This window comes from Lutra lutra, chromosome 4, assembly GCF_902655055.1.
Source record: "Lutra lutra chromosome 4, mLutLut1.2, whole genome shotgun sequence".
Lineage (NCBI taxonomy): Eukaryota > Metazoa > Chordata > Mammalia > Carnivora > Mustelidae > Lutra > Lutra lutra.
The window spans coordinates 98,285,769-98,309,821 of record NC_062281.1 but is presented as its reverse complement, the minus strand read 5'-3'; the positions used below and the strand labels follow the sequence as shown (position 1 = coordinate 98,309,821).

At 45.1% G+C, this 24,053-nt stretch overlaps 1 protein-coding gene across 4 annotated transcripts in view; it reads right to left on the bottom strand.

Annotated features, from left to right (window-relative positions):
* The window catches only part of NGF (nerve growth factor), a 51,765-nt gene that overhangs the window by 7,808 nt on the left and 19,904 nt on the right, over positions 1–24,053 (bottom strand). The gene's annotated exons all lie outside the window — the stretch shown is intronic.

The following is a 24,053-nucleotide window of genomic DNA, read 5'->3' as shown; positions in this document are numbered from 1 at the left end:
AGGACAAACCCCATTCCCTGAGTTTTGAGTCTTTACTGGCATCAGCACCCAGGAAGGACCTAGAGTCTAGCTACCAAAATTGCCAGGGGTGACCTTGCACAGACCTACGGTGGCCCCTGCCTCCCATTCTTGTGCCAAAGTGCTTGGTTTCTGCCTGGATGCAGCCCATGGGTTCCAGTGAGGAGCTTCCTATCCCGCCCCAGCGCCCTGCTCCAGCAGACCCTGACTCAGCACCAAACCAGAAATTATTCTGTACATTACACACATGCAGATGTAGTAGACCCAACTTGGGATGGCCCAACTTAAGATAAATTATATGGAAGAAAAAGTCCTGACAATTGAGACCAAGTTGGTACTCTGATAAAGATCCAACTGAGTAATGGTGGCAAATACTATAACCTGACCACTGGATAGAGAACAGAAAACTCTTATGGAATTGGGTTGTGCCTCTCAGAGAATCATGCCAAAAGTCAAATTTTATCAATCAGAAGATATATAAATGATACATGAGGGAAAAAAAATACTATTCGAGTTTAGGTTGTAGTTCCTAGAAGCAATGGAAGTTTTCTGTTCTCCTCTCACTTCTATAAACCTTGTATATATGTAAGTGTTTCCTTCATTCATTCAGCAATATTTCCTGAGCACCTGCTATTTGTTAAGCACTGATCTGGGTGCTGGGGACCCAGCAGTGAATAAGAACGACAGGGTCTCATCTCTTATGGAGCTTAAAGTCTTACATAAATAAAAAACATATCTTCTGATTCTTTACATGTCATGAAGGAAATACACAAGGTATGATGAACAGACTGCAGGGTGTAGTGAGGAGATCCTGTAGACAGGTTGCTCAGTGAAGAGTTCTTGGAGGAAGTGGTCTTCAGGTTGAGATCTGAAGAATGAAAAGGAATGAGGGAGAGAGCTTTCCAGGCAGAAGGAACAGCAAGTGCAAAGGCCCTGAGGTAGAAACAAATCAAAATTGCTGAACATGTGGAGAAATGAATGGGGAGGTAAAAGGAACTAGGTCTGCAAAGACATAGCTGGAACGATGGTTTTATCCTAAGGGGAAGGGGAAGGGAGTGGAGGGCTTTGAGCTGGAGAATGACAACATTTTTAGTGAATGAGTGAGTGAATTATTATGTCTATTGTAGCACTTATGAAGGATTGAGTCCCCACCCTCCAAAAAAAATTCTAGAATGACATCTGTATCCTTCCTGTTTATAATATCTCTCCAATTCCAAAAACCCCTTTCCACATCACGTTTTTTCCAGTATGGACCCCCACCACTTTTCTCCCTTCAACTCCCTCTCATCTTGTACTACAGAAGCAAATGTCAATGAAGCCACCAAGTTCCTAACCACATACAGGAGGTAGAGGACAGGGAGGTAGAAAGAGCATCTGGAGTGGTTTTCCTCCTGTTAGAAATCATGGTATTAAGGTCTGGGATATTTCCATTCCTCTTCCTTACCCACTCTACTCAAAATATCCTGGTTGCCCCAGAAGCACCAGAAAAACTTTCCCAGAGGCAATTGGCATTCAAGTCTAGAGGTGGAAATTTACCTAAACACCCTTTAAAAATGTTAGACTCTGTGGCAAAGTACACCGTCATGCTTTCTTGGGGTTGGGTTTAGCACTGGAGGAGGATGGCATGTCCCCGGGGTAATAGGTGGGCTCCTGGGAAAGAGTCTGAATCCAGTCCATGAATTCTTCATCCGGGTATTTGGCCAAGACTGGCTGACCATTTGACTGGAACCCACAGTTAAGCATCTCCCAGCTTCCTCTTCCAGAAGACAAGGAACTACTATGATGATAGCTAAATTCTCCTGCCCTGATCATCTGTGATTCTATGATGTCAATTCATCTTTTCTGGCCTGTATCCCTAATGGATTCTTAAGTAATGCTTTCTCCCACCCAAACACTCGAATTATTTTTTTTCATTAATTTTGGTTTTGTTTTTGTTTTATTAATACATAATGTATTATTAGCCCCAGGGGTACAGGTCTGTGAATCGCCAGATTTACTCACTTCATAGCACTCACCATAGCACATACCCTCCCCAATGTCCATAACCCAACCACCCTCTCCCTACCCCCCTCCCCCCCACAACCCTCAGTTTGTTTTGTGAGATTAAGAGTCACTCTTTTTTTTTTTTCCATTAATTAAACCGTAAAACTTGCAGGCCCTATGCCAGCCACTATGTTAGGTGCTAAGGACACAAAGAAGAATATAACATAATATTTAACTTCCAAGAGCAAATAACCTAGAGGTGAAGAAAGACAAACACATGAACACACCTTCAAAGAACAGTGTGATAAGTATGATGTATATTTGACATGATATGGAAACCTAATCGAAGGAGGAACTAGTTTCATCTGGCCAGATGAACCAGAGACATAGGTTCATGGTGGGGGGGGGGGTGTAACATCTGAGCAGGGTTCTTAAGGATAAATAGAAGTTCATCAGGGAAGAAAGGAAGGAAAGGCATCACAGATCCCCCAGAGTTCAAGAACTGGCTAGAGGTTCAACACGGCTTGGGGAAAGGAACAGTGATGGGTCTTGTACCCATACTACTTATAGTAGCAGGTGCTTATGAGCTTGGAGAGCTCACTGCAGTGGCCTGCCCACGGACTATTACTTCCTGTGTGACATAAAAGGCAACCACTTTCCCTCTATGGAATAGCCAGGCAAGTAAGAGTGACTTTCTCTGGAAATATTCTGGATATTCCATTACAAGCCAGGATGGCCTCCAGTTTAGATGATAAGGAGGAGAGCGAAGGTTGATCTCAATTAAAAAATCCCACAACATCCAGGCAGATCTGTCTTCCTGGGGGTTTGCTATAGACCCATCACAAAAACATCCCTCACACTACTGATGCCATCTAGGCCAAACCACCTTGGTGCACCAGGGTCACCTGCCAAGCTCGATGGCTGAGGGCTATATTTGAGACCCTGTCTAGCATCCCCTATGCCTTTGGCCTTCTCCTGTCCAGTGTAGGTACAGTTTGCTGTTGGAGAGAACAATACCCTGTCCAGAATACTGAACACTAAATGATTTTCACAGATGCTGCTGTTATTGTGTTTAGTCTTATGCTAGTGAAGGTTAGAACTCTAAAATTAAATCTGATTTAAATATTACCAATTTCTAATGCAAAGATATGAGGGACAAGCAACCCTAAGGCTTATCTATTTTAAAACTCTGTTCTCATGAGGCAATCACTTAATCAGATGGTTCTCACCCTTTCACACATGCATGAAAATAAAGCCAAGTTCATTGCAGACCCACATTCCATTCCTTCTTCCAGGGAGTGACAGAATACTCTTTAAAGTCTGGTGTACCTCTTGCAGACCAGGACAACCCTAGTCTGTCCAGGGTCTCATGTTTAAGGCAGTGATTCTCAAAGTGTGGGCCGCAGTAGTATCAGCAGTATCTTAGGACTTACTAGAAATGCAAATGCTCAGGCTCCACCACAGACCTAGCAATGCTGAGTGAGACCCTGTCATGTGTGTTTTAACAGCCCCTTGGGTGATTCTGTGCACACCTAAGCTCGAGAATCACTGCTTTTGCGGGTCTACTCTGGCTCTCCTCTGTCTGCAGCCTCCCCATGGGGTGAGGGATCCGGGACCATGCGAGAGGGTCAACCCAGAGTCAGTCTGCTATGTAGATGTCTTGCTTGATTGGAACTTCCCATATTATAGTCCATCTTATGTCTAGACCATGACCCCAGAATCCCAGAACAACCAGCCTCAAGTCAGCTAGAATTAGAGGTTCTTCTGGGGCCCCCTGAGATAAAGCCTACTTGAATATCTCTCTGTTGTTTCCTGCCTCAGTGTCCCCTTCACTTTCTTAAGATCTCAATGAGACCTTTTGGTCAATTTCAGCTAAGAAGCTTAGACAATGGCCAATAGTTGAAAATTCAACTTAATATACAGTTGGAGGAAACTAAGCCTCTGGAGAGTTATCAGGGAGTAACGGGCATCAGCTAACAACCCGCTGACTGTCGGTCAGCTCCTGCAAAGTCCTCCAAGCTTGAACTTTGTGGAAGATCTCATCTAACCTCCTTGCTTCCCCTTTCCACTGCCCTCCTCCCCCGGTGGCTTGCCACCCTGGCTGACCACTGAAATCAGTCAAGGAGCTTTCCACACCCCTGACACCCATCCCATCTCCAGAGGTTCCAGCTTAACTGTTCCAGAATGCTGCCTGGGGATCAGTATTTTGTAAAGATTCCTGAGGAGTTCCCAGGGAAAAAGCCAAGGCTGAGAACCACTGCTTTACAGGATGAACAGGACGCTTGACATCGGCTTTGATGAGCTAGCAATTAAAAGAAATTATCAAGAAATTAATATATCTCAGAAAATGTAAAGTGCAGACGTGGTCACATTTAGGCAACAAGAATCTAGCTTTCAGACTCTCCATCCTCTGCCTGGCCAACCATCTAGATATAATTGATGTTCGTGGATTGGAAGGTTTTCTTTTTACTCCTTGCACGCCACTTAAAATGTTGTTTGGTGGCTGGAGCTATGGTAGCTTATATTAAGCCCAAGGATTATTTGCTGGCAAAGATTTGGGGATGCTTGACCAAAAAGACCTCTTGGATCATTCCTTGCACGTGCTCAGATGCGATGCTTAGTTCCAAGAGCAGCTTAAGCCACATCAAAGATGCCAGAACATCTGGCTTGAACTGCAGCCTCCTTTCTCCTCGATTCCACCTGCCAGAGCTCTGTGCTGGGAAAACTCACTGGGGATGTCGGGCATTAAGGGCATGTAGTTGAGGGTATAACAGTAATCATAGTTGGTGCTCTCGCTGTGACCATTCCCCCCCTTGATTCTCTCCTTACTCTGAGCCTGTAGGCAAAAAAGAAATTTGAAGTCTTTTGTGTTAAGTCTGTTTTCCTAATTTTTAGCCTAATCAGAAATTTTCTAGTATGGAACATGACCGTGAGGTTTGCTGACTAGGAGCTCTTTTTTGGGGGGTGGGGTGGGGAGGGCATTCAATTTTGGCCACTTAGAGATGATTTGATGTGTTTTAACTATTTAGTGGTTTTGGCAAGTCCAATAGGAAAATAGCACATCTGGCACCAAGGACTTAGGAAGACATTAAGGTTCAGCAAAACTGCTATTCTTTTTGACTGAAAGGTTCAATGCTAACAATTCTAGAGTGCCCTGCCACGTTTCTCTAAAAGATAAATGGTCCTCTGGCTCTTTGGGAGACTCTGAGGTAAATTACAAAACCCTGGCATTTCTCCAGAGAGTCGGGCAGCTTAAGGGGGAAACCACTGAGACTGGCTGACCTCGAGCTTCAGAATCAAGGAGCAGTTGCTACGGGTGTCCATGGCCTGTTGGTGTGTGTGGCTGGCCACAATCTGCATGGTATTTACCTGACTGGAGTCATTAGCTGAACAAGGCCAACACCGCAGGGAAGTTTTCAAAGCATGGGCAATTAGAACATTGATGTGGTGGTGGGAGATAAGACATGCAAACACACAGCAGCCTTCCACTACAGAGCTGAGGGCAGCGCACTATTGCAAGAACGTACAGCTAAATGACAGTCCTCATACTATAGCCCGTCGGCTTAGTAATACTAACGCTATTTCTATAATCTACATTTCCGTGCCAAAACCAATCCAATCGCTTTTCAAACTTCTCTGCAACCCTAAGAAAACATCTCCTTGGTTCCAACTGGCTGATCCTTAAACCACAAGAAAAAGATCCATTTCTTTCAGACCTCCTTTTGGCCTTCCCCTGTCTGCCGTTCCCATACTTGGGACTAAGAGCAGACAGAAGTATTGGGGGGAAAGGGCTCTCGGGTTGGTTGGAGTTAAAGATAGTTTTCGGTAACACCAGCACCTAGCGAGGTTTCCAACCCACAGCAGACCTCGGGTGACCACCTGGGAAGGAATGCATGAATGCAAACAAAACCTCGTGGGTGAATGCTAACCCAGATCCAAGTTCTTCCTTCTACTTGCTTTATAGGATTAAATGTCCTCAGCTCCTCTTGAGCTAGCCTTTTCCTCTCAGTGTGTGGTATGTTTTCCAAGCACTAGGTCAAGCAACGTTATAGCACATAAGTCTATAATGCAATTCAGATGTAACTTCAGAAATAAAGACAAGCTAATGATCTACAGTTCTGAGACAGACCAAGAAAAATCCTGGTCTTGCACAGTGTTCTAGGGCTTTTAAAGGTAGGCAGGCCATCATTCAATTGGTGAGGGATAAGGTATGAGCTGTAGGACTTGAATGTAAGAATCCCAGTAAAATGTCACCCTCACTGGTCCATGAGACACCCACAACTGTTGTGAGACATCCATACTTGTTTGTGAGGCACACTTGTCCATGAGACACACTCGTCCGTGAGACACATGTGCCTGTGAGATACACTCACCCATCCATGAGATGCCCATGCTTGCCCAGGAGATACACTCACTCATCTCTGAGACATACTCCCTTGTCCTTGGGAAACCCACACTTGTCCACGAGTCAGGGCCATTTCTGCTTGAGCAGCTAGACTCCTGTCTCTGCAAACACTGCCGCACCTCGACCATCCTGCATCCCTGAACACCTGGACCATACCAGCCAGCACGAAACACATCACAAGGGGAAACTGAGTCCCAAAGATGAGTCGGACACTTTCCCATACGGCACCACTCTGGAGTGACAGCTGCCACCGTGTCTCCAGCTCCCTCACTCTTCCGCACTGACATTTCCTGGCTTGTCTGCTGACTTCACACCCAGAAAATCTGACTCAAGGCACGAAAGAGATAACTCAGCCCTGTTTTGCCCAGGCATGCAGCATAGGCAAATCCTAGGGAACCTGAGGCTAAGTTAAGAGCTGGAAACAAAGAATTTACTTCCATGTGTGTGTTCATCAGGGGGCTTTATGCTGTTCTAGCTACTTCCTGTGTACAGCTTTAACTATCCCAGTCCCGAGCGGGTTCCTATCGCACGGTAACGTATATCCTTGATGGGGGATGCTGGAACACCACTGGAGTGGTTAACTATAATGAGGCTGTTTGACGTGCATTTTTTCAGCTTATTTGAAGGAGTTTCATCTAGCTCTTTCATTACCTTAGGAAAAAGGTCACAAGAGATGAAAACCTGCTGTCACTTCAAAAGTCCCTTGATTCTCATGTAATATTTCAGAACATCCCCAATCCAGTGTTTCTTCTTTTAGGTGTTATTTGCCCATGACATCATGAACAAAAGGAAAAGTCTGCCCTGCTGCAATTTAGTCCAGAGCTAACAAGAGACTCACAGCACGCATCCATCTCTGGGGACCCAGAACACTGTGGGTAATTAGAAATTCCACAGATGAGGGCAGACAGTTTCACCCACTCGACTACAACACATGTGCACAGACACATATGCCTGCGTGCATACACACACACACACACACACCAGCCATGCATCCTGCTATTTCTAAAAGTAAATTTGGATGTTTAAGATCCAAAGAACTATAAACTAATTTATTTTAGAATCTCGGTTGTGATTTTACATAATGATAGACTGCAAGAGCTATAAAGAAAGGGCCACCAGTGATTCTACAGTCCAGATCCTTCCCTTGGCCGGGGGTTGGGTGCATTTCAGTCCTACCCGTCATAGGCTGTGTGACCTTTAGCAAGTGCTTTAACCTCTCTGTGACTTGGTGTCGCCTCTCCATAATAATAATCCTATCTTCCACGTGGGGTTATTGAGAGGATTAAACAGAAGGAGCATTTTGCCCAGAGCCAGGCACCTAGTTCGTCCTACAGAAAGATCAGGCATTTTAATGACTATCATTAAAGACATCCAGCCAGAACTAGGCAGTGAGTTATCAGCAGGCTGGGCGCAGAAGTGAAAGCAATGCCTTACGTCCATCTCACGTCCCTGTCGGGCCATCTCCCGCAGGATGGATCCTGCTGTTTGCCCCAGTCTTGGTTGGAAGGGCCGGCCACGCGCATGCTCAGTGGCCCCGTCTGAGCAAGCGTAAAACGCTCTGTCTGCAGCTACAAGATGATTATCTGCAATCATTTCTCAACAAAACTGCTGAGTAACGAACTGAAACATTTGTTTTTGGAATGATCCATTTTCTCCAGCCACGTGGCAGTCAGAGGGAGGAAGCCGTTCTGGCCCTGAGTACAGTTTGGGGAGCACAGGGCTCTTGGGCCATCAAGAAAACGGGCCAGGCCCCACAGACCTGATAGCATCTTTGCTTAGGGTCATCGCTGCCTCACTGGGAGGGTGAATCACAAGGAGACTACAAAACGGAGGTATCCTCGTGGTTCAGTTGATGCTCAGGTTTTCCAAGGGGCTGGGGACAAATGGTGGCATCTGCTTGAGTGTTGACTTCTTGAGGTCTTCGGTGTTTTTCGAATCACGAGCTATCTCAGAGTAGGCACTTAGGGAATGTTTATTGAACAGAACTGAAAACTCTTCCCACAGCTGCACCAGCTTACTCAAAGAAAATCATTATTTCCTATTATATTGGGAAAGAGCAAGTGGTCCCAATTTATATTCCTTGATCACTGGGTCAGCCCCCCTTTCATTTTGGTGAAGCTTCACTGAAGAAGGAGAATGTCCCATTGGTGGGCTGACATGTGCACTGCTGAGGAACTAAGAGTCAGCTCTCCCAGGACCCTCATCCCACCTCCACCACCAGCGCTAAAAAGTATATACAGGTATTGAATCAACTCCTTCTTTCCAGCTTGCTCATGTCTCTTGTCCAGAATTTATTTGGGGAAAGCTATGCTCCAACCCAGCCACTGGTTCTATTGTGCAATTCAGTGGGATGGCAATCACCTCATTGTTTAGTTACAACCCAGTAAAAGATGAAAAAAAGAGAAAAAAACCAAAGCACACACATACAGACCGAGGGTGGAGGCTGTGTGATGATAATGAAAACCATTTGTTAGTACTTCACTCCTTCCTCTGTGAATCCACTGGGCTCCCGGCGCCAGGCCTCTGTCTGCGCAGGGAGCTGCACCTCTCAGGCCTTCCAGGGACTCATCCGCCATCATGGCGGACGTCTAGTCTAGTCTAGTCTAGAGTGTGTCACCTTTTGTCCTTAGGAAAGAAGACACTTGACTGTCCCGGCTCCTTCTGGGCCCCAGCCACCAGGCCTGGCTCCAGCTCTCACCTCTGTCCCAGGGCGCCTCCCTAGCCTGTGGAATTATGCATTAACCTCGGCTGTTTTTAAACTCTGCCTGAGCCAGACTGTGGTCTGCTCTGTGCAAGAAGGGCTCTCCTCTGTGCCTACACTCTGTCCACGTGCAGTCCCGGCTCTTGATTTAACTGCTTCAACTTTTCCTTCTCTGCACAGAATCTCCATATTCCCAAAATACAGATTTGAACTATTTTGTACATAAAAAAAAAATAAATAAAAATGTAAAACTAAGACAAATTTTAAAATTTCAACAACCTCCCCCACCCCCTCAAAGTCACAACCAGGAGAATAGTGTGTATCTCTCTGCCTCAGCATGTCTGTTTTGCTTGTGCCATCCCAGGTAGAGGAATCATCTTGAAAGGCACAGGGAGTTACAGGCTTGGACCTGTGCACTTGGGCCCATTAAGTCCTAGTGCCTCACTGCCCACCACTCTGCCCACTTCTCAAACCCATCACAGCATCTGTCCCAGCCATGTCTCTCATTCAGACCCATGGAGCATGGCAGCGTTCTCTCCAACCCACTCCACTACCATGACTACTGCCTCCTCCATCATCATGACCACCACCACCCACCATGAAAGGCTTAAAGAACTTTCTGGAGTCAGGGAAGTCTGGCTAATGTTCCCAAGACCTCCTCGTAGGCTGTCAATAGAATCTGTAGAACCAGAAGAGAGGCGCGCCTGGGGGTCATCTATTCTCTCCAGAGTAGTTAAATGAATTGTTCAGGTCCATAGAACTTCCAATGGAGTGGTAAACAGAACTGGGTCTAGAAATTAGTATTCCTGCTTTCCTGTCTGTTCCATTATATGTTTCCCAGTACCTATTTTGGAAGCTGCTTCCCCACCCGCCCCTTCTTTCTCCTGAGATTTTGTTGTCTTGTTGTTGCTTTTATCTTTGTACAGCCAAAAATGTAGATGACAACATTATTCAGTTTTGACCTTGATAAAATCACCTCAAAAGAGGAATATCCATGATGGTCCCAAGGACATTCTAGACATGCACACACAAATTCACAAAGGTAAATAAGGAATTATGCACCTTGGTTCTCCAAAATGAGGCAGGTTCTTCCATTTCCCTAATGCATTGTAGCAAGGATAAGTGTACAGTTTTTGCCAAAATCTTTGAGGCTTTCTGTTTCCTCACATCCGAAGACAAGTGGACTTTGTATTTAGGCCCCTGCACGGACAGAAAGCTCTCCCTGACCCCTCCCGTCAATCTCCGGAAGGAGGTACTCCTCTGACTAGTCCCATTCCATAGTAGTGATTGGCTCCCACTGGTAAGAGAGGAGTTCCCTCAGAGTCCAAGGATGGCTCTCTCCCCACCTTCTGTGCCAGCAGGAGAAGGGACCTGCCAGTTGTCCTAGGAGGAGGCTTGGCCAACTCCTTGGCATGCTTCTTCCTCAGCCAAGGGTGAGTATACCAACATTGGAAATTTGAGTCTGGCCTTGGGGTGGGGAGATAAAAAGGCAGGAGTGGCATAGAAGTACCCCAAGATTCCCTTAGGCCTCTCCCTTAGGCTGTGTGAAAGGCATTCATAAAGATAGAATTACCTCTATGCTAGGTGTAAAATTAAACGTAATGTAATATGATGTATTAAAATATGTTAAGAACCTCACATAAACTATGGGTTGGAAGTGAATACACCTACCATCACTAATAATATGGGACATTTATGGTGTCTTATGCGCCAGACACGCTACTGAGGGCTTTCCATATATTACCTTTTAAAATACTTGTTAGAAATCTCTGAGCTCAATATTATCCCCATTTTGCAGATAAGGTAACTTCAGCTCAGCATGAGGTGGACAAGTGCAAGGTGACACAGCTTAGTGGGTGATGTGATGCCCAAGAATCCGGGCCTCTGGCTCTGTGGTACCCTCCTCCACACCTGCTCTAGATTGCTCACAAACCTGACCATTCAAAGGAGCAAGAGCTTTGTCCTCTGGGTTTTGCACTGAGTGTCAATTTCTGCTTCTGTGCTATGGGTGATGGATAGGTGGAAGGTAGCCATTCCATTACTTCTCACGTACTTTTTATTCCCGAATTTATCTACCTGCTTTTAAAAATCTAATGCTGACATCTATAATTTTCTATTTATAAAAAACCCAGACTTCTCCACTTGTCTGTCAGAAGACTTTCATTGTTCACAACCTCAAGGGAACTCATAAACCATTCTTCCCTTGTTGACATACTCTAACCACCAAGAAATGGACTCTGGGGAGACTAACTAACTCTTCTGATGGAAATGTCAGCACAGTGGCTCCAACTCTTGGTTTTGGCTCAGGTCACGATCTCAGGGTTGTGAGATTGCATCCCCCATCGGGCTCTTTGCTGAGCGTGGCATCTGCTCCAGATTCTCTCTCCCTCTCTTCCTCTACCCCTACCCCACCCCCACCAAAATAAGATAAATCTTTAAAAAAAAAAAATGGAGGCACAGGAGATGTATGCTTAGAACGTACAGTTGTTTCTTCCTGAGTAATTTATAGACATTGGAATGAGGCTATTCCACTTACTTTCATACATTTTCTGGATATGATTTTACTCTTAATTGTGAGATCATGAACAATAGCCACAGGCAAGACAGGAACTCCTCTCTCTGGGCTGGGATATGATTCTCTGCTGGTTGGCTTTTTGGGTGTGAAGACCAAGCCAGAGGCTGATGGGGCCAAGTGGAGTCTGTTAATATTTCCATTCATGGACATGCAATAGAAAACCATCTCATACATTTACAGGAAAACATCGAATATAATATCATTGTTGAGCTTAATCAGAACCAGAGTAAAATTCCAGTCACTAAGAATAGAAACTTACCCTAATGATTTCATTTTTAGTCCAAAATATACAGTGTTTTCTCTGCCTGCTCTGTTTGTCACTTTCTAAAACAAGAAATTACGAAGCTATGACTTTGGTTTGAGGGATGGGTAGAAAGCAATAAACACTGAACAGAAATACAAAGAGATCGAATATCAAGGGTCCTTGGTGCATGAGTGTTCCAAAGTGGATTCAGCCTGTGAATTGTTGACTTTATTTCCCAGAACTGTGTGAATTACTCAATCAGGGTCCAATTGTCCAGGCTTCAAGCTCTCAGCAGTGACTATTTATACAACAGAAGTCAATCAAAAGGCAAAAAAAAAAAAAAAAAAAAAAAAAAAAGGGAGTTGAGTTACCAACAGTGATTTTTGTTTTTTTATTTTTTTTCCTTTTTTTTTTTTGTTTGTTTCTTTTGGTTTGTTGTTTGTTTGTTTGTTTTAGGCAGACATGGTTGTTTTCACTGTTAAAAGGTGAAATGGTTTTTTCCGAGATGAATGAGAAACTCCCACTACGAAAAACAGAATACCTAGGAGGAATCATGCTGCTGCTATGTGTGCATGAGATCGGGGGTTTCCATCTGACACTCTGGGGTGAAAATTGGACAGTCTCTTTAGCCCAGAGGCCCGCTGCCTCCAGAAGCCCTCTTTAAAGGACACAGGGTCTCTGTCGTCTTTTAACTTCTCGAGAATAGCATGAGCAGGAAAGTGCAAAGCACAGGAAGGCTCTTCACCAGTGAGCAATGGCTGTCACCTACACCTACGGCTGACAGCGACATTTTGGCAGACACATCAGAATGGCACACACTGGCCATGAATTAAGTGGCTTGGCCCAATCCCCACGGGGCACCATGAGGGCTCTGAATAATGCTGGCACCAGGATGGGTCTGGCTCTGGTGCTGGACCTGCTGTTTCCAATTAGAGGCCAGCCTGGGGCTGAGCCCAGGTCAGGGGCAGAGGGAGAAAACGCCTTTCTCATTTCCCATCAGCTGGAGTCTGAGGGGTGTTTGTGGCATGAATAGATGAGTCCTGAACAGATGGGATCGGACCAGCCAAACACCTGAGGACAAATGAAGTGAGCCAGGATTTGCCCTACCCTTAGGAAACCTGATGTCTTTATCGAGGGAAACTGAAGAAGCGGCCTGAGAAAGATAGAGCCACAGCCCACCTTTGAACAAGGTGGGGGTTAAGGGCGCCAACCCCTCATGCCATTGAAGATCCACATGAAATTTTGACTCCCCCGGGACTTAACCACTGATAGCCTCCTGTTGACCGGAACCCTTGCCAAGAGCATGAACAGTAGATTTACACATATCCCGTATGTTACCTGTATCACATACTGTGTTCTTAACCATAAAGTGAGAGAAAAGAGAAGGTACTTAGAAAATCAGAGGGAAGAGAAAATATGTTTTCAGTGCTGTACTGTGTTCATCAAGAAAAGTCCACATGTAAGTGGACATGTGCAGTTCCAAAGTCAACGGTATCATAGGAAGCAATGGAGAGAGGGAGGGAGCCGGCAAAGCAGAAGGTGGATGAAAAAGGAACCCCACGGGGTAAAGGAGCAATAGCAAGGAGAGGGAGAGAACCCTGGAGAGGAACCAGAGAGAGCAGGGGATGGAAGAAAGGGAGAGACTGATGGAGCACTCTGAAGATGGCCTCAGCCTCAGCCATAGGGAAGTGAAAGAAATCCCCGCCCAAATCACAGACTCACACTCCTCAACCTAGAGGAAAAGCCCAAGCAACAGGTAATCGGAACCATTTATAATTAGCAAGCCCCCTCCCCCCACCCAAAAGAACCCAGACTTCACTGAACTGGCTTCTGGTAACCTTACAAGATAATCTTGACAATGTTTCAATCAACAGTCCATTAGAATATGAGTTTTGCTGGAAAGATTCCAAATTTGAGCCCAAACCCAATGATAACATTGCCTTGGCAGGATGACACAGTGATTTCATTCCATAGGTTAGGATAAGGCCACATCCCAGGGTACACAACATCTTCAACACAAAATCCTTCAACACAGAGCCGCTGTGCTGGGAGTGCCAGACTGGCCCTTAAAATAAATGAGATTAAATGACCTCACCATTATCAGATTCAGAGAAAATGACTTGGAAGAGAAATTGTGAGGGAAAAGGACAGAAGGACAATATCAGGGGAACTGGGGCTTCCCATTGATGCATGGATCCAGCTGGAGTTGGTTATAGTGCAAACTTTGTTTAATCAAATCCTCTGTCATTAATAAAACCCCAAACCAAATCCAAACACAGATAAATGATGATGTACTTGGACTTCAGATTGGCTTGCATCATTGCTTTCCCCAGGTGCCATGCATAAATCTGGAATGCAGGCTGCGGGAGCTTGGGCTGCAGAGAGACTGGCTTCCGCCATTCCGCTGGTGCCCTGCCATTTCCGTTACTGGGCTCAGGCAGTCTGCAAACAGAAGGGACCCACGACACTCCTCTCCTCCACACACAAGCATTAAAGGCAGACCAGAAAGGTGAGGCATCTGGAAACCACTCCAGAACAAAAATGACTGGATGACTTGAAGAAATTACAAACTCAGGAAGGCTTTCAAGGGGAGAGGGAGAAGTGCTGCTCTCCATCGCTCCCAGAGACACAGTTGGGATGAATGGGCAGAACTGGAGGAGAAGCTGGTCCCACCTCCACACGAGGTGGCTCCAGACATCCAGAGAAAGGGATGCGTGGCCCACTGAGCTAGAATCCCATCACAAGCCATATTCAAGTCAGGCTGAATAACTGTAATGGCCTCTCCTTACAACAAACCTGTGTGGATTCAGCTATAAACAATGCGAATGAAAACAAGGAGGAGGAAGGAAAGGAGAGAGAATGGATAACGATTTAAGAGTGAGGCTGATTCTTTACAGCACTCCACCAGATGAGCACACGTGATGGAGACCATCCTTCCATCAGCATTAGCTCCCACTGACCTCTCAATCTGGGAGCCCGTGTGTGAATTTACTGTCAGGGATTTGCATGTTTAAATGGATGGCCCCTTTGAGATCCAACCAGAGAAAGAGATCTGTTCTCACACTGGAGGAAAACTAGCTGGTTGGACTTATTGGGGGCATTATGTTATTCTCCATTGTGGGGTCTTCCTTAGGGTTTTTTAAAAAAAGATTTCATTTATTTATCTGAGAGAGAGAGAGAGAGATCATGAGCAGGGGGGGAAGAGGGAGGAGCAGACTTCCCACTGAGCTGGGAGTCCAACATGGGGCTTGATCCCAGGACTCTGAGATCATGACCTGAGCTAAAGGCAGTTACCCAACCAACTGAGCCACCCAGGCACCTTCCTTAGGGGTGTTTGAAGGTCTATCTGGCAACACTTCACAGACCTCTCACACACTGATTTTAGAATACGCCCCGGCATGAGTACAGCCAGGCTCTGCTAAGAATGCCAAATGCTAGAGAAGGGTCCTTTTGGCAGGGAGGGCGGAGAGATGGCTTTTAACGGAAGGTGGGCGATGGGGAGGAGGCTTCAGGTATACCGAAACAATAAGGGTAGCCCCAGAGCCTCCTTCACACTCAGACAAGACCCCTCTGATATATACTTGAATTACTTATCTGTCTTAGTTGAGGCTAGTAACATGTCTAACTGCTCCTTTAGAAAGCCCACTCTTGTTGTCATAATAAAACTAATTTTAAATAGATGCACATATTAAAGACAGACACGGGAAAAAACCACTAGAAGGAAATCCAACACATGTGAGCAGTGGTTGGGTTAAAGGGATTACATGTGATTTTTATTTTTGATACTTTCCAATATTTTCTAAATATTTTGCAGTGAGTCACTGATCGCTTTCATCAACAGAACGATGTTATCGCAAAACTTTGACAATATTATATTTAAAACTGCAAAAGTGTTCATGGATTTTTACCTATGAAACCCCACTTTGGAGACTTGATCCTAAGAAAGGGATCCTAAAAGGGAAAAAGCTATATTCGTGACTTTTTTTTCCTCAGTGATTTATAACCGCAAAATCAGAGGCCAAGTGTTCTTCAGTAATGGACTGGTTAATTAGTGACATCATGAAAAACCTTTTTCAAGAATTTCTCTGTAGTCATTAAACAGGAAAACCGTGAAGACAATAAGAACAGAGCAGGGGGACGCTTGGGTATCTAGTGTGAACTGGGTGGCAGGGGTGGGTGGGGGACAGGTTAGAGAAGACGATATGTGAAATCACGGCAGCCAAGGGAAATCACGTGTGGACAGACCAGGCCTGGAAGTAAATACACAAAATGAAAACAGTTGTACTGAGTGTGAGAACTTTGGGTGATTTCCTTCTCTTCTCCCCAATACTGCAAATGTTTGTAGTGTTGTTATAATGCCTTTATAGTGAAAATAAAGTCCATAAACCTTTCCATCTGTTCTTTCTGTAAACCCCTCGGGTGCCGGGCGATAACCAGACACGCTCCCATGTCAGTGTTACCCCCGCGGTGCCTAGTCTGGGCTTCTCCACTCCGCAGCAGCCCAGTCAACACCCCAGGCTCATTCCATGCCTTTGTGGAGGTGGGCGTCCGGGACACGCTCAATCCGTGAGCAGCCTCTTTCTTTACTCAAGTTATAGTTTTATCACGTTGAACAGAGAATGAGAAACACACGAATGGTTCCGATATATGTGGACACACTCCCTCTATTTGGCAGTTCCTGGGCATGAAGGCATAGGGCTGAGGACTCAGATTCTCCTTCAGTTATTGTTGACTCAGGCGGTTCCATCCTCTGAGGCTCACATAAGGTTTGGATAAAGTGTCAGCTCCTGATTATCTGTTCTATGGAAGGAAAAAATTGGAAACAAACCGCCAAGCTATCTGTTGTGCACATCAGTGGGTTGTGTTCACCCCTGGCTTTGAGGAAAGAGGAGTCAGGGGAGTGGTCGGAAAAGGAAGGGAGCTACTAACATTTAACACACGCCTACCCCTTGCTAGGTATTATACTGGAGGCTTTTCGGTGACTGCTCACTTACACTCATCAGACAGGCAAGGTAATGGAGACTCTGAGAGGTTAGGTAACTTGTCCTAAGTCACACAGGCTAGAAAAAGGAATGATCTCATTCCAAAGCACAGGGAGCATTAGCTTCCGTTCTCTGGGTACATACTAACGGATAATCCACAGAATTAAAAAAAAAAAAAAAATCTAGAACTGACTTTAACCACCAGGGATCCTTTTATCATCCGTGGTCCTCAAGCTGGGATGGTTTTGACCCCACAACCCCACACCGGGCGGCATCTGGCAACACATGGAGATATTTCTGGTGTCATAACGGGGTGGGGGGAGGTTGCTACTGGAATTTTGCAGGCAGAGGACATGAATGATGCTACACATCCTATAGCACCCAAGACAACCTACCACAACAAACACTCATCTGGGCCAAAATGGGTTGAGAAGCTGTGCCATATCATAATAGAAGTCAATGCAACGTCTCCCCATTAAATTCACTTCCCAGCTCACTTAGGAAATTAACTTTCTGTGGTTCTGAACAATTCTGAAATACATAAAGCATCCGAGGTGCTGTCTGTGGACTGATCATAAAATTAGGAAGCACTCAGCATATGTAAATCAAATAAATGTGCATAAAATCTAGATGACAATGCCAAGTTTAAATCTAAAATTTATGAAGGGAGTTTACAGTGAAATTGCCAACAAGAAATTAACAACTCCCCAAGTGTTACCAATTGTGGCTAACCCTAATCTGTGTTAAATTCTACGATGAATAGCTAAATGTTCACTTGAGTCTCGGGATTCCCATATGTAAAGTCAGAAACTTGGCTGTTTTCTGATTACAAGGTCAAATCACTAAATTTTAACACTTAAGATATGTCTATAAGCAGGGAGTAAATTGCTTCAGTTTGCTGTGGCTTGCCTCTTTAGAGGAGTAGCACAGACTAATTTTCTTACCGGCATTAAGACGGCTTCTGGAAAATTAGAGGCATGAATTATTCAATATTCTTATGGTTCCCCATAATTTTATACACATAGGGTTGTACAAATATTTGACAAAGACTCTTAGGCACTCTGCAAAACTTAAAAGGACTGAGGAATCATCTGGGTTAGTCTTTGTTGTTTGTTTTCATTTGGTTTAGTCTTTAATCAACCAACTAGGATTCATTGAGTCGTAGGTCTACTGTGTCCAATTCCATGCTCGGTACCATAAATACTAGACAAGTATAAAGTATGAGCTTTGCCTTCAAATATAAACAACATAGAGGAGAAGATAAGACCAGTGTACAGGAAATGTTCGGGGAGTAACTTCGCTCCTAAACTGTGTTGTATAGACTGTCAGCAGCACTGGGGTTCAGAGAAGACTGTATCAGAAGAAATTGTTGATGTTTCACATCTATCTTTCCCATTACATTGATAGCTAACAGAACGCAGGAACCTAGACACTTTCTTCTTTGTATCTATCTCGATGTCCAGACAGAGCCTGACTGTAGAATCCATTAAATTAACATCCACTTAAGAAGCAAATGAATGATATGAATAAAAAGTGGACCTTGATCTCGGCCTTAAAGTCACAGGGATGTCTAAACCAGTGTTTCCCACCCCAGAATGTACAAAGAGATTTGGTCAAACAAGGGTTCCATGGTCAAATGCATGTCAGAATTGCTGGGTTGGAAACAGCTATCTTTATCAAAGCATTCCGCGTGCCAATATGCTCTGAAAATCTCTGAAACGATTCACTTACGTGAGCTCAATCTTACTTGATCATGGAAACATTCTTTTTGCTGAAGATTCAGTAACATAAATTTGGATCCATATACCAAAAAATTCACTTTGAGAATAAGCTACACCATCTAAAGAGAATGGCTTCTCGAACTGACCAATGCTTTGATAACCAGTACGACGGAGCCTCAAAAATGAGCATTGGGAGATTTTCTAGAGAGAGGAGAAAGGAAGTCCTGTCCCTCCAAGCCAAGCCTGTACGAAGGGCAGACCAGGATATTTTTTACGTCGCCCTTAAGTGGCTTTTCCAAGTGGCCTCTGCCGTCCTGGTTTCTCGAATCCTGCTTTGGTTTGTTGTAACAGCTCGAGCCCTAGATGCACATTTTTCAAAAATTTGGATGAATCTATTCTTAATATTCCCAGTGGGCTTGTACTTTTATTTTTTAAATGTCTTCTGCCCTGAACTGCTCAATTGGGCTTGATAAATTCTCAGCAGATTGCTGGCCCCAGAGCCCTAGATGATCTGGACCAGCTGCTGCTTGTTTTTCTGTAAATCTGCCCTTGCTTTGATTTCAGTGGGTTTCCTTGCACAGCTTCCAATTATAAGGATCACTTACGGGCACCAATCCACTAAAAAGGTAAAAGCAAAAGTACGTAGCATATTAAGTTTCTTTACCTTATTAAAAGCTTTCCCTTTTGTCCCTTCCATATACCTTTCAAATGTATAGTTGTTTTTTCCTTTTCTCATCAACTTTCGAAACAAGCCTTCCAGATCCCAAAGGGTTTTTATTAAAAGACAAAGCAGTTTAAAAATAATTGACGGTGAACCGGAGGGCTGAGTAACATTCTGCTCCCACCAGGAGAAAATACAAGCAGACAGTGACACATTTTGTGAATTATTTCTATTTAAACATTTGAGCCTGAGGATACAGTTGAGGCAGAGCTAAATCCATTTTCGCAAGTAGCTTTGATTTTAAGATAAATTTGTAAAATCATTCCTAGTACATTGTGTCATGTTCTATCCCAATTTATAATCCTGAATTTTGTTTCTGGATGCCTCCCAAAGGCGCTGGTCATTAGGAAGGGGCCTCAGCCCAGCCTCACCGACACGGGAACCTGAGGGTGGCATTGCCAAAAGGCCCAGTTCCTTACCCCCAAAGGAACGGACAGATGCAACTTCAAAGCCCAGGAACCGAGTTGTCAGTTTCTGTGGAAGGGTAGCGGAAGAAGACAGGAGCACAGATCCTGGTGCGTCTGACTCACCGAGGTTTGTCTGCGCAGTGCCGCGGCAACTGTGTGGTTTACCCTTCCCCTCCAACACCGACACTGTACCCTCGTGGCTCAGGTCTAATCAGCTCCTTTGGTCCCATTTGCTTCAGCTGCTTTCCCCAGAGCTTGGCTCTCAATGCACAGGCCTGGCCAAAGGTCGCTGCAGAGAGCTGTGCTGTGTCTGCACCTCCCTGTTTTCTCCATCACACAAAGCCCCATTTGTGCTGTGCCTTCCCCCCAGAGTTGCTGCCCAAGATCTAAAGAAACGCTGGGACCATCTCTCAGGAAAATGAATAAAGCCTTTGGGCAAAATGCCTCTTGTAGATGACACGAACTGGAGAGAAGTCATCATAATTTGTGGCTAGTGGTTGGCAATTGTTTGACTTAAATCAACAAATGTAGAGCAAGCACCTGTTCTGTGCAGGTGCGCCACGGTTGGAACTACTGGAATCACAGAGGGGAATGAGGCTGGTGTAGTCCGGGTAGTAAGAGAAGTACGCGAACAACTACACAGAGACACAGAATGGAGGTATATTGTTGGTTCACTTATGCAGCAAACATATAATGAACACCTACGATGTGGCAAGACACTGCTCTGGATATGCCGATACGGTAGTGAACAGAGTGGAAAAGTGCTCTGCTCTCAGGGAGCTTAAATTCTAGTAGGTTAGACAGAGAACTAAGAAAAAAATATCCAAGAAAATGTCAGTCAGTGATAAGTGCTGGAAAAAAACAAGGCATGGCAAGGCTTGGGAATTTTAAGTCAGGGAAGTGCTAGTTCGGTTGGGGTAAGGTCTTTCTGATGAGGTCTCTCTCTTACAAAGAGATCTGCATGAAGTATGGGAGAGAGCTATGAAGAAATGAGGGAAGAACATTCTAAGTAGAGAGGATGGCCAGTGTAAAGGTCCCGAGGCAGGAGTGTGCTTGGTGGAAAACAGTGAACGTGCTGGGGCAGAGTGTTTGCCCAGGAGAATACAGAGGATGAGCTCTGAGACACAAACATGGCCAGCTTTCCTAGAACTTTACGAGTACTGGTAGGGCTTTGGACTTTATTCTAAAGGAAAAGGAAACCATTAGAAGGGTTTGAATAGGAAGGTGACATGAGCTGATACATTTTTGAAGGAGCACTCTGACTGAGCCTGCACTGCGGAGAGCAAGAACAGAGCAAGAAGGCTGCCCAGGTGGTGGGCTGTCATAATCTGGGCGAGAGGTGGTGGTGGTCAGGGCTAGGACAGCAATGTAGGGGAGATGAGAGGACACGGTGAGCAACATATATGGAAGGAGAGAGGCAAATAAATTCCCTACTGGACTATGAGGTAGAGGAGAATCAAGGATGGCTCGGCTTCCAGCTGCAGGGAGAACACTGTGGAAGGGGCAGGTTTCGGGGGCAAAATCAAGTTTAGGTTTGGACATGTTAAATATGAGATCCTTATGGGACACACAAGTGGAAAGTCTGAGTAGGCAGCTGACATAGAAATCTGGAGTTAAAGGAAGAGGTCAAGTGCTGTAAGTATACATTTTGGAAATATCTAGCTTTGGAACTTGTCTGGGATAAGGAGCCTGGAGAAGTGCAGGGAGGCTTACTATGTGACTTGACTTCTGACCTTCAGTCTTCTGTAGAAGAAATTAAATAAGTCTCCCCTCTCTGAGATTACCCCCTCGTTCCCTGCTGGGCCTTCCCTGGTAAGTCTCTGGAAGCTTCCCAACAGCAAGAGACCATCTTATTTAGCTTCCTGTCCCTTCCAGTGCGGAGCACGTACCCGACACATCAGAGGTCAAAACCACGTTTGAATTGGATTAGCAAACCATTTACCAAGTACCTACTATACGCCAAGGCTGGGCTGCCTGTTGTGTGCTATCACTAGTGGTATAAGGCCTACTGGTGCGGAGAGTCAATGTCATCTACGATCAGACAGTAGAGAATCTGAGAAATCATCTGCCAGTGTGAGGGATGCACCAATAATAGTCAGTGCCCCAGAGTCCAGTCTTGTCTCTGTTACTCAGCGACATCAGGTAAGTCATCCCACTTCTGGGCTCAGCTTCCTCACCTGTAAAATGATCTGGTCTGAATTATCTCTAAGATCCTTGTGGGGCTAAATTCCAGCCTCACCAAATTAAGCATTACATGGAGGCTGGAGGGTTTGAGCTGGCCCTGGGTATTTGTTTCACACTCACATCTCTTTCAAGTGAGTCCAGTTCAGAAAGAAGACACTCGATATCTGCTCTTTTGCCCACTTATTTTCTGTAGCGCTTGGTGTCAGCTTTAAAAAAAAAAAAAAGAGAGAGATTTTATTTATTTATTTGACAGCGAGAGAGGGAATGCAAGCGGGGCGGGGGTTGGGAGAAGGAGAAGCAGGCTTCCCGCTGAGTGGGGAGTCTGAGGTGGGGCTCCATCCCAGGACCCTGGGATCATGACCTGAGCTGAAGGCAGATGCTTAATGACTGAGCCACCCAGGGGCCCTGGTGTCATCTTTATGTGTATTCATTTCATTCAAACGAATATATATGGCTATATATATATATGGCTAACAATAGCTAAATTTATCAACTATCTGGTCTATGCTACGGATTGTAAATACTTGAAATAGATGACCTCACTTAATACTCATAGTAGTTCCAGGTCTGCTTTGTGCACAGAGGAGGAAACCGAGGCTGCATACGTGCTGTGTATTTGCGAAAGCAAACCTCAAAAATCAACCAGCTAACTTCATGTTCTACCCAGATCACATAATTTTAACCTCAAAAAAATCTCAAAGAAAGTCAATGCCACTTCGATTAAACTTCTAAATCTTAGTGCAACAGAAATGGTTTAATAACTAGCTAGAATTTTAAGATAAATTTATCTAGAAGGATACTGCATTAAAAAAATTTCCTCATAACCTCAGGAAACCTTGGAAAAGTCTTTGGGGATTGAGTGGAATTTTCTCAAACAAGTATGCACAATTCCAGGTTTGCCATCCTGTTTTCTGTTCTAATCCCACCTACTCAGAGATAACTAATATCAACATGTAGAGCACATCCTTCTAGAACTGTCTGTGGTATCTAAATTTTTTATACCTACTTTAGCTATCTAGAGGTACTTTCTTTCGACCCAGGCTTGTGCCTTCAGAGTGTGATAGAGAAGAGAAGGCCTTTCTCTCTTGCCCAGTTGGTAAAAACGGAGTTTCACATGGCAGTGAGGAGAGGGAGTCATGGCTCTTGTAATTTTCCAATGTGATGGCGCTTGCTGGAGGCACCATCTGTTTGCAGGGCAGCTCTGAGGGCTGGACATCTGATTTCAATAAGCCTGGAGAGTGGTTCCATCCTACAGCACATTAGTAGGCAGGCACATCTGCTCTATTTCCACACTCCAGAAGCCAAAAGAAAGCTGGTCTCGTGGAGCCCGTGGTCCGGCTTGACGAGAGAAGATGGTAGTTGCTGTTGGATCTGCTCCAATCCCTTCGAGGTCAGGGTTTGACCCAGAGCCTTTGGAGCTGAGAAGCCAGGCGAGTATTGTATTGTTCTTTATCATTAGTTGTGTTGTCTCAATCAGACAAAAAAAAATCTCTGAAGTCTGGATGCAGAATTCTCAAGTCTGGAATTCCACCCACGTATGGAAAACAAGACTCACTCAAGGAAACAATGTCACTGTGTTTGTCACCCACATACTCTGGGGTCTGACCATGGAGAATAATTTGCACTTTATCTGGGCACTCTTCACCTGGGACTGTCGGGGAGCTGCTGCCCAGCAGAGGCCAGCAGGAGGCCCCAGATAGGGGACTGTGGCAGCAGAGTCAACACTTGGAGCTCGCTGTGTGACTGCAAGTGCGTCCCTGCTGCTGGCAGGAGCCCCGTGTTCTCTGTGATCTCTGGATAATTATCAGCAATAAGATGTTTTATTTAACAATATTTAGACACAGCATAGTAACATCAACAGGCTAATTACTTCCATGTTAATGAGGAGAGCCTCCCTTCATCTCCAGGCTGCGTGCCTTGCAGTGGAGTAAACAGATAAACCTGTGCCCGCCCAGCTTTCATGAAGTGGGCAACACTTGGTCCTCACCCTTCCCTCCCACTGACGGGGCCTCTCCCCTGTCCCCCATGGCAGCTGCCTTCCCTCTTCTCTGGGCTTTCCATCCTCTCTGGAGGCCCAGATCATGGTGCAGCTAGGCTGTAGGGAGCCTCTGT